The following is a 22,900-nucleotide window of genomic DNA, read 5'->3' as shown; positions in this document are numbered from 1 at the left end:
AGCTGGAAACAGGTGGTTGAGGGCTCAGGGCTAAGGTGGAGCTGAACCTTATCGAGCATATACATTACCAGGAAGCTGGAATCAGAGCGGAGTTGAGACCTGAACCCAGGCACCCCAATTCGGGTGCAGGGGCCCAAGGACTTGGGCCATCCTCCACTGCTTTCCCAGGCCATAGCAGATATGGGATGCTGGCACCACAGGCTACGCCACAGCGCCGGCCCCCAAAGATGTCTCTTTTCCTGTGGAGCTGATGCAGCTAACAAGTAGTTGTGATGTTACTGAGCGCCAACCAAGTGCAGACATGGGGAGAAGCACCTAGTGTGAGTGGTTTCATTTGATCCTCTCAACAGTCTATGAGCCAGATGACATTACTGGCTTCCAGGTTATAGCCACGGAGGCTGAGGTGTAGGGAGAAGTCGGTCATCCAGGGCCATGAAGCAGGTAAACAGCAGACTTGTCCATGGACCCAGGTCAGGAATCCTTACCCAGATGACCTATACGTGGTCTTTGGGCTTCCTGCAAGCTTCATGAAATTGATGTGAAAATTTATATTGTATGCAAATATTACTGGAGAGAGAATCTACACTTCTCTCTCTCTTTTTTCTTTTCTTTTCTTTTTTTTTTTTTTTTGACAGGCAGAGTTAGTAAGAGAGAGTGAGACAGAGAGAAAGGTCTTCCTTTTTCCATTGGTTCACCCCTGAAGTGGCCACTACGGCCAGTGTGTTGCAGCTGGCGCGCTGCGCTGATCCAAAGCCAGGAGCCAGGCACTTCCTCCTGGTCTCCCATGCGGGTGCAGGGCCCAAGGACCTCGGCCATCCTCCACTGCCTTCCCAGGCCACAGCAGAAAGCTGGACTGGAAGAGGGGCAACCGGGATAGAATCCAGTGCCCCAACCGGGACTAGAACCCGGTGTGCCGGCGCCGCAGGCAGAGGATTAGCCTAGTGAGCCGTGGCACCGGCTGAGAATCTACACTTCTTATTAAATTCCCAAGGAATTGTGACCTCAAAAGATGAAGAACCACTCTAGAACAGGTATTGTATGGGTTAAGTGGCCACTTGGTAGGACTGCAACCATATCAGAGTGCCAGCTCAAATCCCAGCTACTCCGCTGCTGATTCAGCTTCTTGCTAATGCGTCCTTGGAGCAGATGATGGCTCAAGTGCCAAGGCGCCTGCCACCCATGTTTGAGACCTGGGTTGAGTTTTGCACTCCTGCCTGGCTTCGGCGGGCATTTGGGGAGTGAACCAGCAGACAGGAGGTTCTCTGTGTTGCTCTGCCTTTCAAAGAGGTGAAAACAAATATTGGGAGAAAAAAAGATCCACTGTGAGAAAAGGGAATTGCAAGTACAATGGGTTATAATTTGCCCTAGAACAGCTGCCTGGCAGGCTGGTTCTGATCCCATATCATACTTACCTATATACCAGACAAAGGACGTTTTGGGGGCTTTACTTTCTTCAGTCTTTTTCAGGACAAAGGAAAACAACTGGTCTGTTGAAGATGCTTTATGAGACAACACCCCTCCACCAAGAACCCTAGACTGTTCTAGAACCCAAGACTGTTCTCAAGGGCATTCTGTTCGGTCTTCTGCTCTCCTGAGAGCTAACATTTCTTTTTCCTTAAGTGTCTAAATGGCAAAGCGCACACAAAGCCGAATCCATATGAAAGCTCCCTGGGAGAGGAATATTTCTTGGAGACTTATCACCTACCAGGCTCTTTGCCTTTTGTGAGTCTACCAGCATGTACACAACATGCTCGACTCCAGGGTTTCAGATTTGAGTAAGGGGACAGATACTTAGGAGCACTTTCCTTATTTTATAAGGAGTTCCAATAATTCAACATGAACGATTAACTTCCCAGCGAGAAGGTGGCAATGCATATGAAGAGAAAAGCCATGGAAGAGAAAACACATGTTGTCCTTATCCATGAAACTATGTTTTACCCAACTTGCCTTCTGAACCACACAAATTAAAACTATTGAAATTTTACTGCTTGCTTGTTTGGTTGGTAGAAGTTAAAAATTAAATATGCAAGGGTGTTGGGGCAGCGATTAAGAATATGCTTGGGATGTCCAAATGCTACATTAGAGTGCTTGGGTTCAAGGCCCAGCTCTGCTTCCAGATTCCAGCTCTCTGGGGACGCACACTCTGGGAGGCCTGAGCTGATGGCCCACGTACTTGTGTGCCAGCCACCATGTAGGACACCTGGCCTGAGTTCTAGTCTCCTGGCTTTGACCTGGTCCAGCCCCAGCTGTTGTGGGCATTTGGGGAGTGACCCAGCACATGGAAGATCTCTGTTTTTCTGCCTCTTGCTTTCTCTTTCTTTCAGCCTTTCAAATAATAATAATAAAAAGTGGTAATGATAAGGTTAATAGGTGGTCAGGGAAGAGATGCTATCACATGTGTTGGTGATGGGAACATACATTAATAAAACATTTGTGGAAGGCAACTTGATAGTGTTCATCTACATTTAAAATACACATATTGGGATGAGCATCTGGCCTGATTGTTAAATCACCGCTCGGGACACTTGCATGTCATAGCAGAGCCTGGGTTCGAGTCCCAGCTCTGCTCCCAGTTCCGGCTCCTTGCTAACACACACCCTGGGAGGCAGCAGGTGCTGAATCAAGCAGTTGGGTCCTTGCCATCCCCATGGGAGGCCTGGATTGTGTTCCAGGCGCCTGTCTACTGCCTGGCCCAGCTCTTGCCCTTGCAGACGTTTAAGGAATGAACCAGCAGATGAGAGCGCTTTCTCAGTCCGTCTGATCCTCTTTGTGTCTCTCAGATAAATAAAAATTAAAAAATGCATATCCTCTTGATCAGAAATTTTATCTCTAGGAATGTTTCCAGTAGATTTGCTGGCACATGTACAGGGTTATGGATATCCGAGTTTATTCACTAGAGTTTTGTAAAGACTGGAAATGATCATCCATCAGTATAGGACTAGTTTAATTAATAACACTACATTAGGGGCCAGCATCTTGGCATAGCAGTTAAGTGGCTGCCTGCAATAGTGGCGTGCCTGGGCACCAGTTCGTGTCCTAGCTTCTCCACTTCTGATCCAGCCCCTAATGCCCTGGGAAAAGTAGCAGAGGATGGTCCAAGTGCTGGAGCCCCTGCCACCCACATGAGAGACCCAAAAGAAACTCCTTTTTCCTGCCTTCAGCCTGGCTTAATAAGCAAATAAATCTTTTTAAAAATGTTTATTTATTTATTTGAAGGTCAGCATCACGGGGGAGGGCGGGAAGAGGTAGCAATATCTTCTATCAGGGCCGGTGCTGTGGTATAGTGAGTAAAGCCACCATCTGCAGTGCTGGCAACACATATGGGTGCTGGTTCCAGTCCCAGCTGCTCCTCTTCCGATCCAGCTCTCTGCTGTGGCCTGGGAAAGCAGTAGAAGATGGCCCAAGTCCTTGGGCCCCTGCACCCGCATGGGAGACCCAGAAGAAGCTCCTGGCTCCTGGCTTCAGATTGGCTCAGCTCTGGCCATTATAGCCATTTGGGGAGTGACCCAGTGGATGGAAGAATTCCCTCTCTCTCTCTCTCTCTCTGCTTCTGCCTCTCTGTAACTCTGCCTTTCAAATCAAATAAATAAATCTTCAAAAAAAAAAAAAAAAAAAGAAAGAAAGAAAAAGAAAAAAGAAAGCTCTTCCATCTGTTGGTTCACTCCCCAAATGGCCACAACAGTTAGGGCAGAGCTAGGCCAAAGCCAGGAGCCAGGAGCTTCTTTTACACCTCCCACATGGGTGGCAGAGGCCCAAGGACTTGGAACATCTTCTGCTGCCTTCCCAGGTGCATTGGCAGGAAGCTGGGTTGGATGCAGAGCACCTGGGACTGGAACCGGCATCCATATGGGATGTCAGCATCACAGGCAGCAGCTTTACCTTCTAAGCCACAACACTGGCCCCCCAAATAAGTCTTTTTTTTTTTTAAAGTTACATTAATTTCAGTAGGAATACAAGGAAGTCTTTTAAAAAAATGAAGTTCTATATTCTTTATTATTGAACTGTCTTCAAATGAGTTGTTAGCTGAAAGAAGTGAAGAGGTATAAAGAACAGCATTATCTATGTGAAACATCTCTGCAAGAAAAATAAAAGAAACCAACAGAGGCAGCCTTTGGAGAGCGTTCTGGCATGCATCAAAGAAAAGGGGTCTTACTTTGAATTATTCACCCTTTGTAACCTTTTTTAAAAAAAGATTTATTTATTTATTTAAAAGGCAGAGTTACAGAATGGCAGAAGCAGAGAGAGAGAGAGAGAAAGAGAGAGAGAGAGGGAGAGAGGTCTTCCATCTGCTGGTTCACTCTCCAAATGGCAGCAATGGCCAGAGCTGGGCTAATCTGAAGCCAGGAGCCTGGAGCTTCTTCTGGGTCTCCCACGTGGGTACAGGGGCCCAAGGACCTGGCCATCTTCTACTGCTTTCCCAGGCTACAACAGAGAGCAGTCGGGACTCGAACCGGCACCTATATGGGATGCTGGCCCTGCAGGTGGTGGCTTTACCTGCTATGCTGCCACATCACAGCGCTGGCCCCCGGACTAAGTATTTTTTTTAAAGATTTATTTATTTATTTGAAAGTCAGTCACACAGAAAGGAGAGGCAGAGATAGCGAGAGTGAGAGAAAGAGGTCTTCCATCCGCTGGTTCATTCCCCAACTGGCTGCAACCACCAGAGTTGCGTAGATTTGAAGCCAGGAGCCAGCAGCTTCTTCCAGGTCTCCCACTCGGGTGCAGGGGCCCAAGGACTTGGGCCATCTTCTACTGCTTTCCCAGGCTACAGCAGAGAGCTGGATCAGAAGTGGAGCACCCGGGACTTGAACTGGTGCCCATATGGGATGCTGGCACTGCAGATGACGGCTTTACCTGCCATGCTGCCACACCACAGCGCTGGCCCCTGAACTAAGTATTTTTTAAAAACAAAGTATGTGGGGAGAAAGTCCCCTGAGAGAGGCTGAGAGGCCATGCGCAGAGAAGAAAAGGAGAGAAATGTGTCTCAGCAGCCAGGGGTGGGACTTCCTGCAAGCTGCTGTCTGTCCAAACTCACACAGACAACGGGGCCAGTAGGACAGGTGTGATGACGGCCCGGGGGATGGGGGTTTGGGAGTGGCTTCTCTGTTAGGAATGCTTTTGGCTGACACAAAGCCCTCCTTGGTGACTAAGGCAGCCAGAAACTCACTGAAACCAGCGTCCCCTGGGGCCAGGGTTCAGACACTGGCACATCTTCACCAGTCAGATAAGCCCAGCCAAGGCTTCTTCAGGAAGAGGATAATGTAAGAACAGGCTGCGGTGGGTTGGGGAGGCGCTGTGGAGCAGGGGTGTGGAGCAGGTTCTTGCCTCCATCCTGGGACAGCAGCAGAGCCTTTTGCAAAGCAGCAGAGCTACCTGCAGAAGCCCCAAAGCTCATGGTCGCACTCCCATGGACATGTTGGCAGTCTACTTACTCATCCCATGTAACAGATTCCCTTGTCTGCTTTAAATAACTAGAATGGGTTTTGTAGTGATTTTGAAAGGGACTCCAGGGGCCCCTGGAAAGGAAGAAACATACATGACGAACCCTCCAGAAGCCCCGAGGGAGGGGTTTGAGAAGGGAGAGACACTCCAATGTAATCTTCTGATGTTCTTGCTTCTGCTGAACAGATCTGTTTGAGCACTCTGCGAACTTCTGTGCCGAACAGGCTCCTCCAATGTTAGTTTCCTACTTTAGACACACATAAAAGTCAGAGATAGGCGGTGGTGATCAGCAGTTCAGGGCAGGCAGCCCCTGGCAGGGCAGGCTCTCTGAGCTGCGGGGGACTTCCCTCTGCTGCTTTGAATAAGCACCTTTTCCTTCTGGTCACTGTTGCCTCATTCTTCATGGTCACAAGATGCAGAACCCGCAGTGAAGGGGAGCAGTAACCCAGAAGGCTGCAGCACTCACCAGACCCAGCAGTGAGAGGCTGTGACGCGCAGAGCTGCCACACAACGGGCTGTAACCCGGGGGCTGTGCTGTTGCTGGAGAATTCAGCAGAAAGCAGAACCTGCCACGTCCCCTGGGACGAGATGCAGCTCCACCTGCCACGACGTCTGCAACCCTAACACCGGAACTGCTGCAGCCACTGTGGTGGTAAGGGAGGAAATGTAGGTTACAGAGAACTCCAGGATAAACGGATGGAGGGTTTGGAGGCCCATGTTTCTTGCTGTTGGTGGGGAGATCACAGGTGGGAGGAGGAGGCCACAGAGGTCCCTGTGGCACTGGCCTGGAGTTGGAGACATTAGTGTGCACTCATGTGTTTAAAAACTGGTTTTTATTTCAAAGGCAGAGAGAGACTTTTTTTTTTAAAGATTTATTTATTTATTTGAAAGTCAGAGTTACACAGAGGAGATGCAGAGAGAGAGAGAGAAGTCTTCTGTCCGATGGTTCACTCCCCAGATGGCCACAATGGCCGGAGCTGCACCGATCTGAAGCCAGGAGTCAGGAACTCCAGCGGGGCTTCCCACGTGGGTGGCAGCGGCCCAAGCACTTGAATCATCTTCTGCTGTTTTCCCGAGCACATTGGCAGGAAGCTGAATTGGAAGTGGAATAGCCAGGACTTGAAGCCGTGCTCCATATGGGATGCCAGTATTCTGACAGTGGCTTAACCTGCTATGCCGTTGTGGGATAATGAGGGCAGTGTCAGTTCTTGTCTCACACTGAAGAATTGCCATGCAGACAGGGACAGAGAGTAAAGTGAACTTTATTGAAAGCAAGAAACCTCCTGCCACAGCAGTCAGGATGGGGACTCCAAGGGAGGAGTTGCCAGGGAAGCCTGCAAGGGCTGGCTCTTTTATACACAAAGTGGCTCTGTTTGATTGGTCCCTTTCTGAGACGTGAGTACAGATTTAACCAATCAGGAGGACACAATAACAGCAATCAGGAGGCCAGAATAACATCCAGGGAACAGGCAGGGCTTAGTAAATATGCATTAGCCTGCTTTCTCTCACCCCTCCAGGGACCCCAGGCACACCAACAAACTCTGTTGCAGGAGTTCTGGAGTGGGTGTTACAGGAGGAATAGCAAGAGTCTGTCTCAAAGATGGGCAAAGTTTTTCTTCTCACTGGATTCTTCAGGAGCAGCACAGCTCCGGTGTTACAGCTCTTTCCTCTCTGCAGGATCACAGCTTCTCCTCTTTGCTGGGTTCGTCTACCGCTGCCGCCTTCTGGGTTGCTGCTTCTCTTCTCTGCTGGCTCCATTGAGAGGTGAGAGAAGCCCTCCACCAGCAGGGAAGGCCTGCCCTGGAGAGCTGGCTGCCCCCAGCTGCTGCTCAAGACTTCCTGACTCGTGGCCAGCGCTGTGGCGCAGTGGGTTAAAGCCATGGCCTACAGTGCTGGCATCCCATGTGGGTGCGGGTTCTGGTCCCTGCTGTTCCACGTCCAATCCAGCTCTCTGCTAATGTGTCTGGGTGGGCAGCAGAGGATGACCCAAATCTTTGGGCCCCTGCACTTATGCGGGAGACCTGGAAGAAGCTCCTGGCTCCTCGCCTTGGCCTGGCCCAGCCCTAGTCATTGTGACCATTTGGGGAGTAAATAGGTGGATGGAAGATATCTCTTTCTCTGTCTCCCTGTAACTCTGCCTTCAAAATAAGTAAGTAAATCTTTAAAAAAAAAAAAAAAAAAAAAAAGACTGCCTGACTTGGACTTTTATACCTAAGACAGAAGTTCTCCTCAGTTGGTTGATGTGCATGCTAATGAGGTATACTAAGTCTGCCAATCAGGGAAATGACACTGGAGTAACCTGTTTTGCACAGAAGTGTGCAAAGTGCTCCATAGGTCCATTTGGCAGACTCAACAACATTTGAAGATTACATTATATACGGATCCCACCCCCACCCCAGCTCCTGTCTCCCCTCCCTCAGGGCTCCTGGAGAGTTACATCATTTTTTTTTCTTTCCTATGTTTTCTTGTATTTCCAGGGTCTGCTGGAATCCCTATCAGTGCCACAATTTTCAGCCCTGAGTGTGCACTCACATTCAATACAGAAATATTATATAGCAGACACACACACACACACACAGGTTAGTACACATGCAATACTTTGCTTTTCAGCTATGAGAGTCTAGAAACTGCAATGCCACAATTACATTGACTACATCTATAGTGAAAATTTTGGCTTTATTTTTAAAGATTTATTTATTTGTTTGAAAGAGTCACAGAGAGAAAGGGACAGAGACAGAGAGAGAGAGCTTCCATCTGCTGGTTCACTCCCAGATGGCCACAACACCCAGGGCTGGGGCAGGCCAAAGCTAGGAGCCAGGAGCTTCATCTGGGTCTCCCATGTGAGTGGCAGGGATCCAAACACTTGGGGCATCTTCTCCTGTTTTTCCCAGGCCATTAGCAGAGAGCAGTGGCTTTACCTGCTACACCACAGCACCGATGGCCCAAGTACTTGGGCCCCTGCACCCGCATGGAAGACCTGGAAGAAGCTCCTGGCTCTTGGCTTCGGATCCGCTCAGCTCCTGCCATTGCTGCCATTGGGAAGTGAATCAGCAGATGGAAGACTTCTCTCTCTGTGCCTCTGCCTCTTTGTAACTCTGCCTTTCAAATAAATGAATAAATCTTTTTTAAAAAAATTCAGTTTGGAACGGGCATTGTGGCTTAGCAGGTTAAGCTTCTGCTTGAAGGGCTGGCATCCCATATGGTTCAGGTCCTGGCTGCTGCATTTCTGATCCAGCTCCCTGCTAATGCACCTGGGAAGGCAGCAGAACATGGCCCAAGTCCTCAGGCCCCTGCACCCACGTGGGAGACCCAGAAGAAGCTCCTGGCTCCTGGCTTTGGCCTGGCCCATTCCTGGCCATTGTGACCATTTGGAGAGTGAACCAGCCGATGGAAGATGCCTCTCTCTTTCTCTCTCTCTCTCTCTCTCTCCCCCTCTCTTTCTGAATCTCTGCCTTTCAAATAAATAAATCTTTTTAAAAAATTGAGGTTATACTGAACATGTACAGACTTTTCTCCTTGTTATTATTCCCTAAACAATACTACAGCTATTTACACCACATTTATATTGTGTTGGGTATTATAAGCAATCCAGGGATAATGTAAAGTTACAGGAGAATATGGTAAGTTATATGCAAATACCACCCCATTTTATTTTTTTTCTATTTTTTTGAATGAAGTTGTACAGATTTTCTTCTTTAAGAGATAGAGACACAGAGGTCTCCTTTCTGCTGGTCCACTTCCCAAATGCCCCACAGCAGCTGGGGCTGCACCAGGCCAAAGCTAAGGGTCTAAAACTTCATCCAGGTCTCCCACATGGGTGGCACAGACCCCAGTACTTGAGCCATCACCTGATTCCCAGGATACCTATTCACAGGGAGCTGGAATCGAGAAACAGAGTCAGGGCTTGAAGCCAGACCCTCTGACATGGGGTATGGGTGTCCCAAGTGTGGCTTAGCTGCTGTGCCAAACACCTCCCCTCCCCCGTCCCATTCTCTGTAAGGGGCTTGAGCTTCTCTGGGGACAGATGTGGTGGATGAGTGAGCGCTGGAACCAAATCCTCAGCTAGGGGTGCTTCCTGTAGTATGAGAGGCCAGGACGACACGGTGTCCCAAATCCTCTGTGAAGACAGAACCGGGCCAGGTGAGCAGAGGCGGCCAGTCTTGGCAGCTGTTGAGTGTGAGGTCTGTCCAGCACAGGCTGGACTTCTGAGGATGTTTGGAAATTTGTATAATACATTGAAAAAGGACAGCTGACAGCCGCCTTGGGTTGAGAGTGGTTAGGCTCGCTCCACCTGCCATCCCAGGGTGGGAGAGCCCTGTTGGGACTGCCCCACTGTCAGGCCGAGCCAGGTGGCCTTGGGCCTGGCTCTGGAGTTGGGAAAGCGTACTTGACCGCTGGAGAAGCCTTTCCTCCTCTTGGCTCAGTGCCTGGGAAACCCTACGACTCCTTTTCTTGGTGTGGCCAGGGGCCCGGCTCTCCAGCCCACAGACAGCCTGGAGGGCAGAAGGAACCAAAGCCCCCAGCCCACATGTATGTTTGCGCTTTGTAGCAGATTCTGCCACCCTAGGGCGGGGTGCAAGAAATGGGTGATTACGGGCAAAGTTTGCAATGTTTGTTTTTTCCAAGATCAAAACCCCACCTCCCCGCTGTTAACAGAAGCCATCAGAAGTTGATCTGTGTTTAATTTTCCTTGGGTGGTCCTGGGTTGACATCTTGCCCTTTTGTCTCACCATAGGAACTTGGGAACCCAATCCTTTGTTCCATCTGCACCTCCTGCCGCTGGCCTGGCCGGTCCAGCGTGGATTCTGTTTTGAAACCTCGTCTAAAGTTACAGGAAACAAGAGCGCCTTACGTTTCATGTGAACGCTCTCAGCAATAAGCGTGGGCCCTGGCTACACTGACGCAGCGCGGTCCGCAGACACCACCCCGCCCCCACGTCCTAGACCAGCCCCCACCCCCCACACCGAGGAGACTGGCCTGCCGCTTGGAAAGGACTTGCAGTCCACTTCGGAGCAACTGCATAAGCCTCTGATGGCAGGTGACCCGGTTTGTGGTCAGCCGTCCCCTGCCTAGCCCGAGGCAGAGCAAGGGGAGAGGGTGGGGGTGGGGTGCAGGACAAAAAGTTGCCACAATAGCTGGGAATCTGAGCTCTGCGCATTTGGGAAGCGCCTTTGCACCTGGACTTCTCCCAGGGAGGCCACGCCTCTTTCTTCGCTGAGCACAGCCTTGTGTCCGCCCAGTCCCTCTGCAGAATGTGTGTTTTTCAGGCACCTGTAGGGTGGGGCTACCCCAGAAATTCTGAACCGTGCACAGGGCCTCATACACTGTGACAAGCAGCCCAAGGACCCCCCTGGGGCTGGGGGAGGGGCACAGGAAGGTCACCTGTCCCTGTGCATCTGTTACCTGGAGCCATGCACTCAGCCTGGCTGCAGCTCCAGGACAGCAGCGCTGGCAGCCTAGCAGTCACCTGAGACTGTACACCATTATCTCATCCCCCCTGCACCGAAGTCTGTTCCTATTGAAAAACCCGAAGAAGGCGGGATCCCGGTCATAAAACCCGGCGTGGATGCAGAATCGCTGCGAAGGGGCATCTTGAATCCATTACACCTGTGGTTTTATAGGGTCTCTTTAAAATGTACACACTAAAGTGAATAGAAACTTGGTGATTCATTTTGTCCAAGGCAGGGAGAAGAATGAGAGGAAATTAAAGTTGTGCCCCCGTCCATTCTTGGGAGAGTCTCTGTGGATGCAGCTGGTGGTTCGGATTACACGGTGCCTCCCTCCGGGAGCGCTCTGTCTCTTCCGAGGCGCGCAGCTCCCATGAAAGCGCCTCCTGGCTCGGAGCGGAATTGTTAACATTTTTCAGGTCTATGGCTGCCATTACGCATGTGACGGGGACTGTGGCTCACCTGTGCGTGGGCATTTGTCAGTCACGCCTGAACCATGCTGGAGATGGGTCCAAAGATAAACTCCTGGGGGCCTGAGACTGGAGAGCAGACTGGAAAAACGCCTGTCCAACAACGTGGTTTTTCAGGTGAGGCGGAACTCCCTGAGTGGACTGGCCCCGAGCCCCGAGCAACGCGGGGCCATCCTGGCTCTCCTTGTCCTTCTACTCCCCGGAACGTCCTGAGAGTCACCTCTGGCCACTGCTCGTCTGGAATCAATACCATCTGCCACGTTCATCAAGATACGGAGGGCACTTGGAGCGCTGACTGGCACAGGGGAAGTGCCCCGCGACGTCTGTCTCAAAACCTGCTTTCCGACGAATGGGAACTGCTTCCTTCTCTCTCATCTTTCTTTTCTTCCTTTCTCTCATCTCTCAAAATCTAGTCTCCAGAAGAATGTAAAATATTCTGTTTCTGTTTGCCTATCATCTATTTATCTAATCTATCAGTCATCTATGATCTATCAAATGTAGTTTCCAAAACAACGTAAACTTTTATTTCAATCTGATCTTTCAATCAAAATCTGTATTTCCAACAGGATGCGAACTGCTTTATTTCTTCCTGTCATCTATTTATCACCTATTTCATCTATCATGTATCAGTTACCTGTCCAGAGACATTGGATTTGAATCCTGTTCCTGTCGCATTGTAGCTGTGTAACTTAAGGCAAGTTAACAATGTCTCTTTGTCTCAGTTTCTTTATCTTTAAAAAAAAAAATGATTTATTCATTTGAAAGAGCCACAGAGAGGCAGAGGCAGAGGAGAGAGAGGCACTTCATTTGCTGGTTCACTTCCCAAATGGCCGCAACAGCCAGGGCTGGGCCAGGCCAAAGCCAGGAGCCAGGAGCGTCAATTGGGTCTCCTGTATGGGTGCAGGGCCCCAAGCATTTGGGCTATCTTCCATTCTTTCTCAGGCTCACTAGCAAGAAGCTGGATTGGAAGTGGAGCAGCCGGGACACGAACCGGCACCCATATGGGATGCCAGTGCTACAGGTGGTGAACTTACCCTCTACAACACAGTGCTGGCCCTAGTTCCATCTTAGATAGGTAAGAATTATGATTAGTACTTATAATACTACTTTGAGGATTAAAACATGAGTAATTATCAAAACTCCTAGAGCAAAGTCAGTATACAATAAGTAATCTCTATGCATTAGCTTTGTAATTACCGCATCTGGAATGACAAGTACGTGTTAGTAGTAGTATTTCTGAGTGGTAGGATCAGGGGTGCATGTCTGCTTCATTCCGTCTTGGCTAAATTAGGCTTCTTCCGGGCAGGGACCTTTTTTCTTGGCCTGACTGTGTGCCTGGCCTACAGTAGCTGCTTAACAAAGGCTGAACACTAATGGCTTCTTGGCCTTTTGGCTAAGATCACGTGCACAGATTGAACTCCACGAAGACTGCACTGGGTGATCAGCATTCTCCCAGCTGTCTCTAATCAGTGTCTCTTCTTGTTATAGCTATTTAGTACTTTTCTGGAACAAAATTAAGAAAGTGAGATTAAATCAGGCTTAGTAAATACCAGTCAAAAGGAATGTATTTCTCATAAAATTGTGTCTCTTTTTCAAGGGCATAGATAAACGGTCCTGGACTTGCCCTCACAAATGAGGCCGCTCTGTAAGCCAGCACTATGCGGTTTACCATAAACATAACAAACAAACTACTAGTTAATCATCCGCATATGTGGCCCATGTGCACCCCTAGGAATGGTAAGTAAATGGATTTTATGGCAGTCAGTCCTCGGAACAGGCAGTGAAGCTGGCAGTCAAGAACATAAACAGAAAACACAGGTTACAGAAAAGCATGTGTGGTGCGATTGCTTATGCCTGGAAACCTGCACGGAGAAATCTCCAGGTGCATGGATGTAAAGAATGTCATCCCTAAATGTAAATGGTGGTTTCCTTGGTAGTAGGATTGGGGTGATTTTCTCTTTATGTATACTTTTTCTATACAGAAAAAATATACAGACATAAATATATTGTATATGAAAAAATAACCATGCATTTTGTTAAGCGCTCATCAGGAGAACTGTTCTATTCCACCAACTTCAAAAATTAGCTACAAGGATATTAAACATTATCTTATAGAGTTCCTAGATTCCTCTAACAAAAATACAGGACGCTCAGTTCAATCTGAAGTTTGATAAACAATGAAAAGCTTGTCCAATGCAATACGTGAGACAGAGCCTCTTCATTGTTTTTCTTTCTTTTTCTTTTTTTAATTTTTTTTTTTTTTTTTTTTTTTTTGCAGAGTGGACAGTGAGAGAGAGAGAGACAGAGAGAAAGGTCTTCCTTTACCATTGGTTCACCCTCCAATGGCCGCCACGGCCGGCACACTGTGCTGATCCCAAGCCAGGAGCCAGGTGCTTCTCCTGGTTTTCCATGCGGGTTCAGAGGCCAAGGACTTGGGCCATCCTCTATTGCCTTCCCTGGCCACAGCAGAGAGCTGGCCTGGAAGAGGGGCAACCGGAATAGAATCCGGCGCCCCGACCGGGACTAGAACCCAGTGTGCTGGCGCCGCAAGGCGGAGGATTAGCCTAGTGAGCCGCGGCGCCGGCTCTTTTTATTTTTTAAAAAAAATTTTTTTAAGGGGCCAGTGCTGTGGCACAGTGGGTTATAGCCCTGGTCTGCAGTACCAGCATCCCATATGGACACCGGTTTGAGTCTTGGCTGCTCCACTTCTGATCCAGCTCTCTGCTGTGGCCTGGGAAAGCAGTAGAAGGTGGCCCAAGTCCCTGGGCCCCTGTACCACTGTGGGAGACCTGGAGGAAGCTCCTGGCTTTGGATCGGCCTTTGTTGCCATTTGAGGAGTGAACCAGTGGATGGAAGATCCCTTTCTCTCTCTCTGCTTATGTCTCTCTCTAACTCTGACTTTCAAATAAATAAATCAATCTTTAAGAAAATAATTATTTATTTGAAAGGCAGGCTGGACCAGGCCAAAGTCAGGTGCCGGGAGCTTCATCCAAGTCTCCCTGGTGGGTGCCAGGCCCAAGTACTTGGGCCATCCTCTGCTGTTTTCCCAGGTATATTAACAGGGAGTTGGATCAGAAGTGGAGCAGCTAGGACTCTAACCAGCGCTCATATGGGATGCCAACACTGCAGGCGGCAGCTTCACCCACCATGCCACAATGTTGGTCCCTCTTCATTGGTTTTTATAGAACAAGAGAAAACACGATAGTAGAGGGGCCTGTATTCTGCACTCCTTGTTTATAATTTTCCTTCTTTTCTCTGTAAATAGATTTTGTCTCACATGTTAAATAATCATACTGTGTGTGCACAATTATCATTTATTTACCAAGTCTGTAGTGAACTGCCCTGGGTCAGACGCTGCACCGAGCACCAGGCATACAGCGGGGTGACATGACCTTGACTTTGTCTCAACACCATGCAAAATAAGTCCACGTGGTTTTTATGCGAAAATCTTTAAGAAAATGCACGCTATGCCATCAAGTTGAAATGCCCATTTCAGTTAACTAATTTCCCTTGTGGATTAGTTTATCCATTCATTTAAGCTAGCTTTTTTGCTATTGTAAATAAAACCGCCCTGCTGAAAGTCTTAGTTTATCCGGATTTTCTCACATTTGGACATTAATTTGTTTTTAGAATAAATATCTAAAATATTTTATTTTTAGGCCAGTTGGAATTTCATAATTTGTTTGGAAAAGGCTATTTTGGGGGCCGGCGCTATGGCCTAGTGGGTAACCAACACCAGTGTCCTATATGGGTGCTGGTTTGAGTCCTGGCTGTTCCACTTCTGATCCAGCCCCCTGACAATGTGCCTGGAAAAGCAGTGGAAGATGGCCCTAGTCCTTTGGCCCTTGCACCCACATGGGAGAGCAAAGAAGCTGCTAGCTCCCGGCTTTGAATTGGTCCAGATCCGGCTGTTGTGGTCATTTGGGGAGTGAACCAGTGGATGGAAGATCTCTCTGTCCCTCTCTCCGTAACTCTGCCTTTCAAATAAATAATTAAATCTTTAAAAGGGGGGGAAAAAGGAAAAGCATCTTTTGCTAGAGTGGGGAGAAGATTCTATATTTCTTTGTTCTGTACATCTCTCTATGTATGTGTTCACTAATGATTGCTGTGTTGCCTACTTATTTTTAGGAGATGGTGTTACTGATTTTTCTTATTAATTTATAAACTCTTAAAAAAGTTGTTAACTTTGTGTCATTTATTATTTGAATTTTTCAGTCTGTTGGTGTTTTGCTTTTGCTTATTGGTTTTATTTTTATTTTTGATCTAGAACAATTTAATACCCTATCTATTAAAATCTGTTCATCTTTGGATTTCCAATTTTAGTGTAGAATAACATTTTCTATCCAAATGTTTACTATGACTTAATTTTCCTTCTATATTTTAAAATATATTAAAACTTTAAGTCATCTGGAACTATTTTAGGGTAGGTTTGTAGTGAGTAGCTGATGGGATTTATTTTTCCAGATGACCTTTCAATTATTCTCAGAGAAAACTTCATTTTTCTTTATCTTTCCCTTTGATTTTTATGATGAATATTTATCATATACCTTTATATTTTTATCATTCTTATACAATAAAACTTATCCTTTGATCTAGCTATCTGGTTGAAAACCATTGTCAAACTATTCTATATTGTAAAATCTAATAACACAGTGGTATACACAGTATTAGAAAGTGTTATAGCATTATAAAGTGTATTGAATATAAATTACTACAGTTTTACAATGTGCTTTTCATTGTTAAAGTTGTTTCCCTAATTCTAGACTCTGAAAATAAATAAATAAATAAAGTGCTACAAAACTCCCATTGGGATTTGAGTTGGAATTACATTAAAGCTATAAATTAATCAAAGAATGGTGGACATTCTTCCACTCGTGGGCATAGAATTTCCCCATTTATCCAGTTTTGCTCCTACATATGTTAATAAAGTCTTTATTTACTACCTTCCCCATTTCTCTTATGAAGGTTGCAGCTGGGTCTCTCATATCTTTCATGGCAAAGTCCCACCAGATCTCTGACTGATCACTTTTGTCTGATTGATTGTCTCTAGGTAATCCTTCAGTTAAATAAGGAGTTCTGAGGTTTAACATGATTGGGCAAATCACTGCACTAGACCATCTATTAAGATCCTTTTTAGGGGCCGGCACTGTGGCACAGCAGGTTAAAGCCCTGGCCTGAAGCGCCAGCATCCCACATGGGCGCTGGTTCTAGTCCTGGCTGCTCCTCTTCTGATCCAGCTCTCTGCTATGGCCTGGGAGAGCAGTAGAAGATGATCCAAGTCCTTGGGCCCCAGCACCCACGTGGGAGACCTGGAAGAAGCTCCTGGCCCCTGCCTCTGGATCGGCTCAGCTCTGGCCGTTGTGGACATCTGGGTAGTGAGTCAGCAGATGGAAGGCCTCTTTCTCTGTCTCTACCTCTCTCTGTAACTCTTTCAAATAAATAAAATAGATCTTAAAAAGAAAAAATCCTTTTTAACTCCTGAAATTCTCAATTCTATTATCCCAATTCTATTATCTCAATTCTATTCTATTATCCCAATTCTATTATCTCAATTCTATTATCAGGGCACTTTCTTGCTTCTGCCTTTGCTAATGCCTTTTCTGACCCGCAGTGGATCTGAACTGAGCGATTCTATTCCCTTCTAGTCAAGTCCTGCCTCCTCTCTTTCCGCCACTCAGATTCGGTAGGGCTGTCAGTCTGTCCACTCCCTGGGCACTTAGTCACGTATGGTCTTACATGGTCTTAGATTGCTTCTAATTACCACATCTGGATTTTTCAATCAGATTGCAAGTACTTTGAGAGCAAGCACAGTGCATTGGCACCTGTTACACCAACAGAGTACTTGGAAAATCTTCGATTATCGCTTATTAAACGAGTAAAAGAAATGGTGGGCATAGAATTGCATTTGTTTGCTTGCTTGTTTTGATCCTACAAAAATTTAGATAAAACATTTGTTACATTTCTAGTGTAAGTAAAACTTCCTGTCTTAGTACAAATGGAACACTCAGCCACGACATAATTTGTTTCTTCACTCATCAGCATTCACTGGCCTGATAAATACAGTGTGTACCCGTGACATCATTGCTGGTGTTCAAGCAGATGTGAGAGATGTGGGAGAGTAGCTTCATGTCTAGATCCCTTGCCAGTGCTAAGATTCTCTCATTTATCAGATGTTACATAGTTGAAGAAAAAAGGTGACTAAGACATAGTCCCTGTAGCTGGCGCTGTGGAGCAGTGTGTTAAAGCCCCAGCCTGCAGTGCCGGCATCCCCTATGGTCATTGGTTCAAGTCTCGGTTGCTCCTCTTCTGATCCAGCTCTCTACTATGGCCTGGGAAAGCAGTGGAAGATGGCCCAAGTGCTTGGGTCCCTGCACCCATGTGGGAGACCCAGAAGAAGCCTCTGGCTCCGGCTTTGGATCAGCTCAGCTCTTGCCATTGTGGTCATTTGGGGAGTGAACCAGCAGAATGGAAGGCTCTCTCTCTCTCTCTCTCGCTCTCGCTCTCTCTCTCTCTTTCTTTCTCTCATTCTCTCTGGCTCTACCTCTCTCTGTAACTCTTTCAAATAAATAAAAATAAATCTTAAAAAAAAAAAAGACATAGTCCCTGATCTCAAGGAGTTCACAGCCTAGATGGGAAGCAATTTCATCAGAAAAACAAAAACATGCTGTATAGTTTGGTAGATGTGTGTAAGGTATAGAAGAAGAAAAAGAAAATTTCCAAGGAGATTTTGGTGGGAGCAGAAGTCAGAAAAGGTTTCATTGGAGGGAGAAGTGTCTGAGGCTGGGAGCTTGAGCAAGTGTTTCCCAGGCAAACGGGGTGAAGGGAGTGGATTTCGCTGTGGAATGAGAAAAGTGAACAAAGGCGTGCAGCTGTGAAACCAACTGTTCACCAGAGCTGGGGTGAGAGATGGGTCTTGAATACCCTAGATCTCTCTGAGTGTGGTGGATTCAGACAACAGGCTGGAGAGGCTGGGTCGGCTTCCCAGGGAAGTGCTGGGCGCTGGTCAGTTCACCAAATGGAGATGGCTGGATCCTGCAGCCCTGCTGACCAGTGTGGTTAGCTCTGCCCCCGAATTCTTCCTCCCACAATTAAAATATCCTAATGTATATACTTTTGTTTTGTAAGATTTTATATATGTAAGTATTCATACAAATAAATGAATAAATGTTATCTATAAATAAAATATATAGTTAGTATATGAATATATATCCTTGGATAAGATGCAGAAGGAACAAATTGCATTCTTATTACTTAATCTATAGCAAAGAGTTTTAGTTTCTTCCCAGTATCCATTTTATCCACCCACTCATATTAAAAACATTGATTCTACCCATCGTTTTTTTACAAATCAATCCTTATTTTTTTCAACTGGAAACCCTGCTGCCCAGCAGTGACCATTTCCTAACCTCCTCTGCAGCTAAGAAGGAGATCAAAGCAGAAGCACAGTGTAGCATTTCTAGGAAGTTTCCCTCAACAAGAAAGGTCAGCCCCTGCCTTCCTCTCTCCCTCATCCCTTGCTCCCTGGAGCAGATGCCGGGCGCTGTGCTGTGGCACAGTGGACTGTGGCCCTGCTGGCATCTCATATGCGTCCAGGCTGCTCTGCTTGCAATCCAGTTTCCTGCTAATGGCCTGGGCGGGCAGTAGGAGATGGCCAAGTGCTGGTCCCCCTACCATCCATGTGGGAGACCCGGAGGGAGTTCCTGGCTCCTGGTTTCGTTGCAGCCATTTGGGGAGTGAACCAGAGGATTGGAAGATCTCTCTCTCTCTCTCTCTCTTTCTCTCTCTCTCTCTTCCCCTCTCTTCCCCTCTCTTCCTGTCACTCTGCCTTCCAAATAAATACAATAAATATTTTCAAAAATATGGTATGCTGAAACTTGAATACTTTCTTGAATCCTAAATTGACACTCAATGTGGGAACTGCAAGTTCCTGGCTCTTTGGCGATCATGGAGCTGCCATACTGGCCTCAACTACCTACACTTGTCCTTCATGAAAGACGAAAAAGTTGTATCTTGTTTAAACTTACTTTGCTTATAGGTTTGTGGTTGTTCCGTGAGGCTCACCCTAATTCTGACTGCTGGAAGATCTCTGTGTCACCCAACACTCCCCGCCCCCAGCCCTGTTCACATATTGAAGTCCTAACTCCCCATTCCTTAGAATGTCACAGTCTTTGAAGAAGTGACTAAGTTTAAGTGAGGTCATTAGAGTGACTCGCACTTAAAAGACAAAACTACAACAAATTTAGTTAAGGATCTAATTGGTTTTATTCTTGACTCATGAATCATTCTTGGGGCTGGTGCTGTGGCGTAGATGGCAAAGCCTCTACCTGCAGCACCAGCATCCCACATAGGTGCTGGTTTGTGTCCCGGCTGCTCTTCTTCTGATCTAGCTCTCTGCTGTGGCCGGGGAAAACAGTGGAAGATGGCCCAAGTCCTTGGGCCCCTGCACACCCATGTGGGAGACCTGGACGAAGCTCCTGGATCCTGGCTTCGGATTGGCCCAGCTGCAGCCATTGCAGCCATTTGGGGAGTGAACCAGCGAATGGAAGACCTCTCTCCCTCTGTCTCTCCCTGCCTCTGTAACTGCTTCTCAAATAAATAAATAAAAATAAAGTTAAAAATTAAAAAAGTGCGTGCTATGCAAAGTTAATAATAGTAAAAAAAAAAAAAAAAAAAAAAAAAACCCCACACAGCAGCTCCCTAGGCTAACCCTCCGCCTGCGGCGCCGGCACTCCAGGTTCTAGTCCCGGTTGGGGCGCCCGATTCTTTCCCGGCTGCTCCTCTTCCAGTCCAGCTCTCTGCTGTGGCCCGGGAGGGCAGTGGAGGATGGCCCAAGTGCTTGGGCCCTGCACCTGCATGGGAGACCAGGAGGAAACACCTGGCTCCTGGCTTCAGATTGGCACAGCGCCGGCCGTGGCAGCCATTTGGGGTGTGAACCAACAGAAGGAAGACCTTTCTCTCTGTCTCTCTCTCTCACTGTTGGTAACTCTACCTGTTAAAAAAAAAAAAATTTGGCCAGCGCAGCTCACTAGGCTAATCCTCCGCCTGCAGCACCGGCACCCCAGGTTCTAGTCCCAGTTAGGGTGCTGGATTCTAGTCCCGGTTGCTCCTCTTCCAGTCCAGCTCTCTGCTGTGGCCTGGGAGTGCAGTGGAGGATGGCCCAAGTGCTTGGGCCCTGCACCTGCATGGGAGACCAGGAGAAACGCCTGGCTCCTGCCTTTGGATCAGCGCGGTGCACCGGCTGCAGCGCACCGGCCGCAGCAGCCATTGGGGAGTGAACCAATGGAAAAGGAAGACCTTTCTCTCTCTGTCTCTCTTTCTCTCTCTGTGTCCACTTTGCCTGTCAAAAAAATAAATTAAAAAAATTTGAACATCTCCACCAACGTGTCTCCCAGTACCTTTTAAGATCTTGTGTATTCCCGACACGCTCACTCCGGATTCACATGAACAACGAAAGATTTCTTGAAGCATCCAGATTTATCTTTTGCAACTACAGTTAGCTTCTTCTATTAGAGTGAGATAAAGACATGGGTTTGGGGACTCATTCACAAGATGATGAATCATTGTCATCTCACCTTGTGTTAGTGTGAGAGTCTACCTGTGACCACATTCACACAATCTCTAACTATTAGAAAATGTGCAAGCAATTGCCCCTTGGGGTGAGGGGGTGCCGCCGTGGAATTCTTTTTTCCGGCTGGGTTTTCCTCTGGTTAAGAAACGTGGCACATACAGAGAAGGAGTTTCAGGTAAAGCAAGGACTTCCGAACAAATGCTTCTCCAGGAAGTCTTTGTAAGCTGACACTTTGGCAAACATCTGGAAGAGGACTGGAGATAAGCCGGTGGAGCTGGCCTGGGAGTGGGGTCGGTGGTAGTGGTCATGGCAGTGAAGCTGCCACCTGGAATGCTGGCATCCCATAACAGAGCACTGGTTTGAATCCTGGCTGCTCCCTTCCCAATCTAGCTCCCTACTAATGTGCCTGGGAAGACAGCAGAGGATGGTCCAGGTACTTGGACCCCTGCCACCCATATGGGAGACCCTGTTGGAACTCCAGGCTCCTGAGTTTGGCCTGTCCCAGCCCCAGCTGTTGTATCATTAGGGGACTGAACCAGCAGATGTTAGGTACCATCCAAAGTATTCCTCTGGCCCAGTCTTGGTCTACGCCTCTACTTGACAATGGCTGGATGTAACGTACTATGCTGTCTATCATCACATGGATTTTGCTTCTACTTCCTGCCTCCCCCCCCCCCCAGTGTCATTCATTTAGATGTTCATCTCCTAAACATAGCAAGGAAAAGAGCGTGGTGATTTTTGCCTCTTTCAATCATGTAAGAGCACCGGTCATACAACTGAAGCCAGAGAGTATCTTAGAGGCTGTTCACTTCCGAGGGCTGCCAAAGTACTGAGAACGGGATGACCGAAAATAAATTTTATTGCCTCACAGTTCTGAAGACCAGAGGTGTGCAAAGTTTCTGGCGTATTCCCTCTGAAACTTGGAGGAAGAGTCCTTCCTGGCTTCTTCTGGCTTCCATATTTGCCAGCAGTTCTTGGTGTTTCCTGGCTTACGGACGCGTCACTCCACTCTGCCTCTGTCATCAGGAGCTATCTTCTCTTTGCTTCTCTGTCTCTGGGCCTCTTCTTTTTCCTTATAAAATCACCAATTGCATTAGATTAAGAGCTCACCCCATTCCAATATGATCTCATATGAACTAATTCTATCTACAATGACCTATTTCCAAATAAGTGTATTGCTTCAACATCGCTTTTTAGTGGAATCAGTTATCATCTCATTCCTTTTGCTGCTTGTCACACTGGACCAGTCAGGGTGGCCTGGTTCCCAACTACCTGGCAACAAGTTTAGCCTGAGGGATTATAAATTTTCCAAGGCAGCATGTCCTTTCCTTCTTTGCTCCAATGACAAGCCAAGTGAGGCAAAGGCAGTTCCCTAATTAACCAGTTTATTGCAATGCACACAGAAATAAAAAAAAAAAGCAAATGGAATATAGGAAAATAAAGGCAAAAAGTGGGTAAAAGGCAATTACTCTGAGCACAGAGGACTAGTATGGAGCCAGCACCATGCTGGCTGTGTGCACAGTGAAGGGGAGACACTTCCCTTCAAGGTGACATTCAGGTGTTTACAGTGGGGACTGGCGTGCGGCACACGGGGCAGAGCTGCCACCTGGAATGCTGGCATCCCATAACAGAGCACTGGTTTGAATCCTGGCTGCTCCCTTTCCAATCTAGCTCCCCACTAATGTGCCTGGGAAGACAGCAGAGGATGGTCCAGGTACTTGGGCCCCTGCCACCCATTTGGGAGACCCTGTTGGAGCTCCAGGCTCCTGAGTTTGCCTGTCCCAGCCCCAGCTGTTGTATCATTAGGGGATTGAACCAGCAGATGGAAGATCTCTTTCTCTCTCTCACTCTTTCAAATACATAAATAAGTCTTAAGAAAAAACTTTCACACAGTGGCCTTAGGGAGACACACTGCCATCAAACCATCAGCAGCAGAGTAAAGGACTTTTCACCTCGGTGTGGTTTCTGTTGGC

Source organism: Lepus europaeus, chromosome 3 (genome assembly GCF_033115175.1).
Source record: "Lepus europaeus isolate LE1 chromosome 3, mLepTim1.pri, whole genome shotgun sequence".
Lineage (NCBI taxonomy): Eukaryota > Metazoa > Chordata > Mammalia > Lagomorpha > Leporidae > Lepus > Lepus europaeus.
This window is presented reverse-complemented; position numbering follows the sequence as displayed.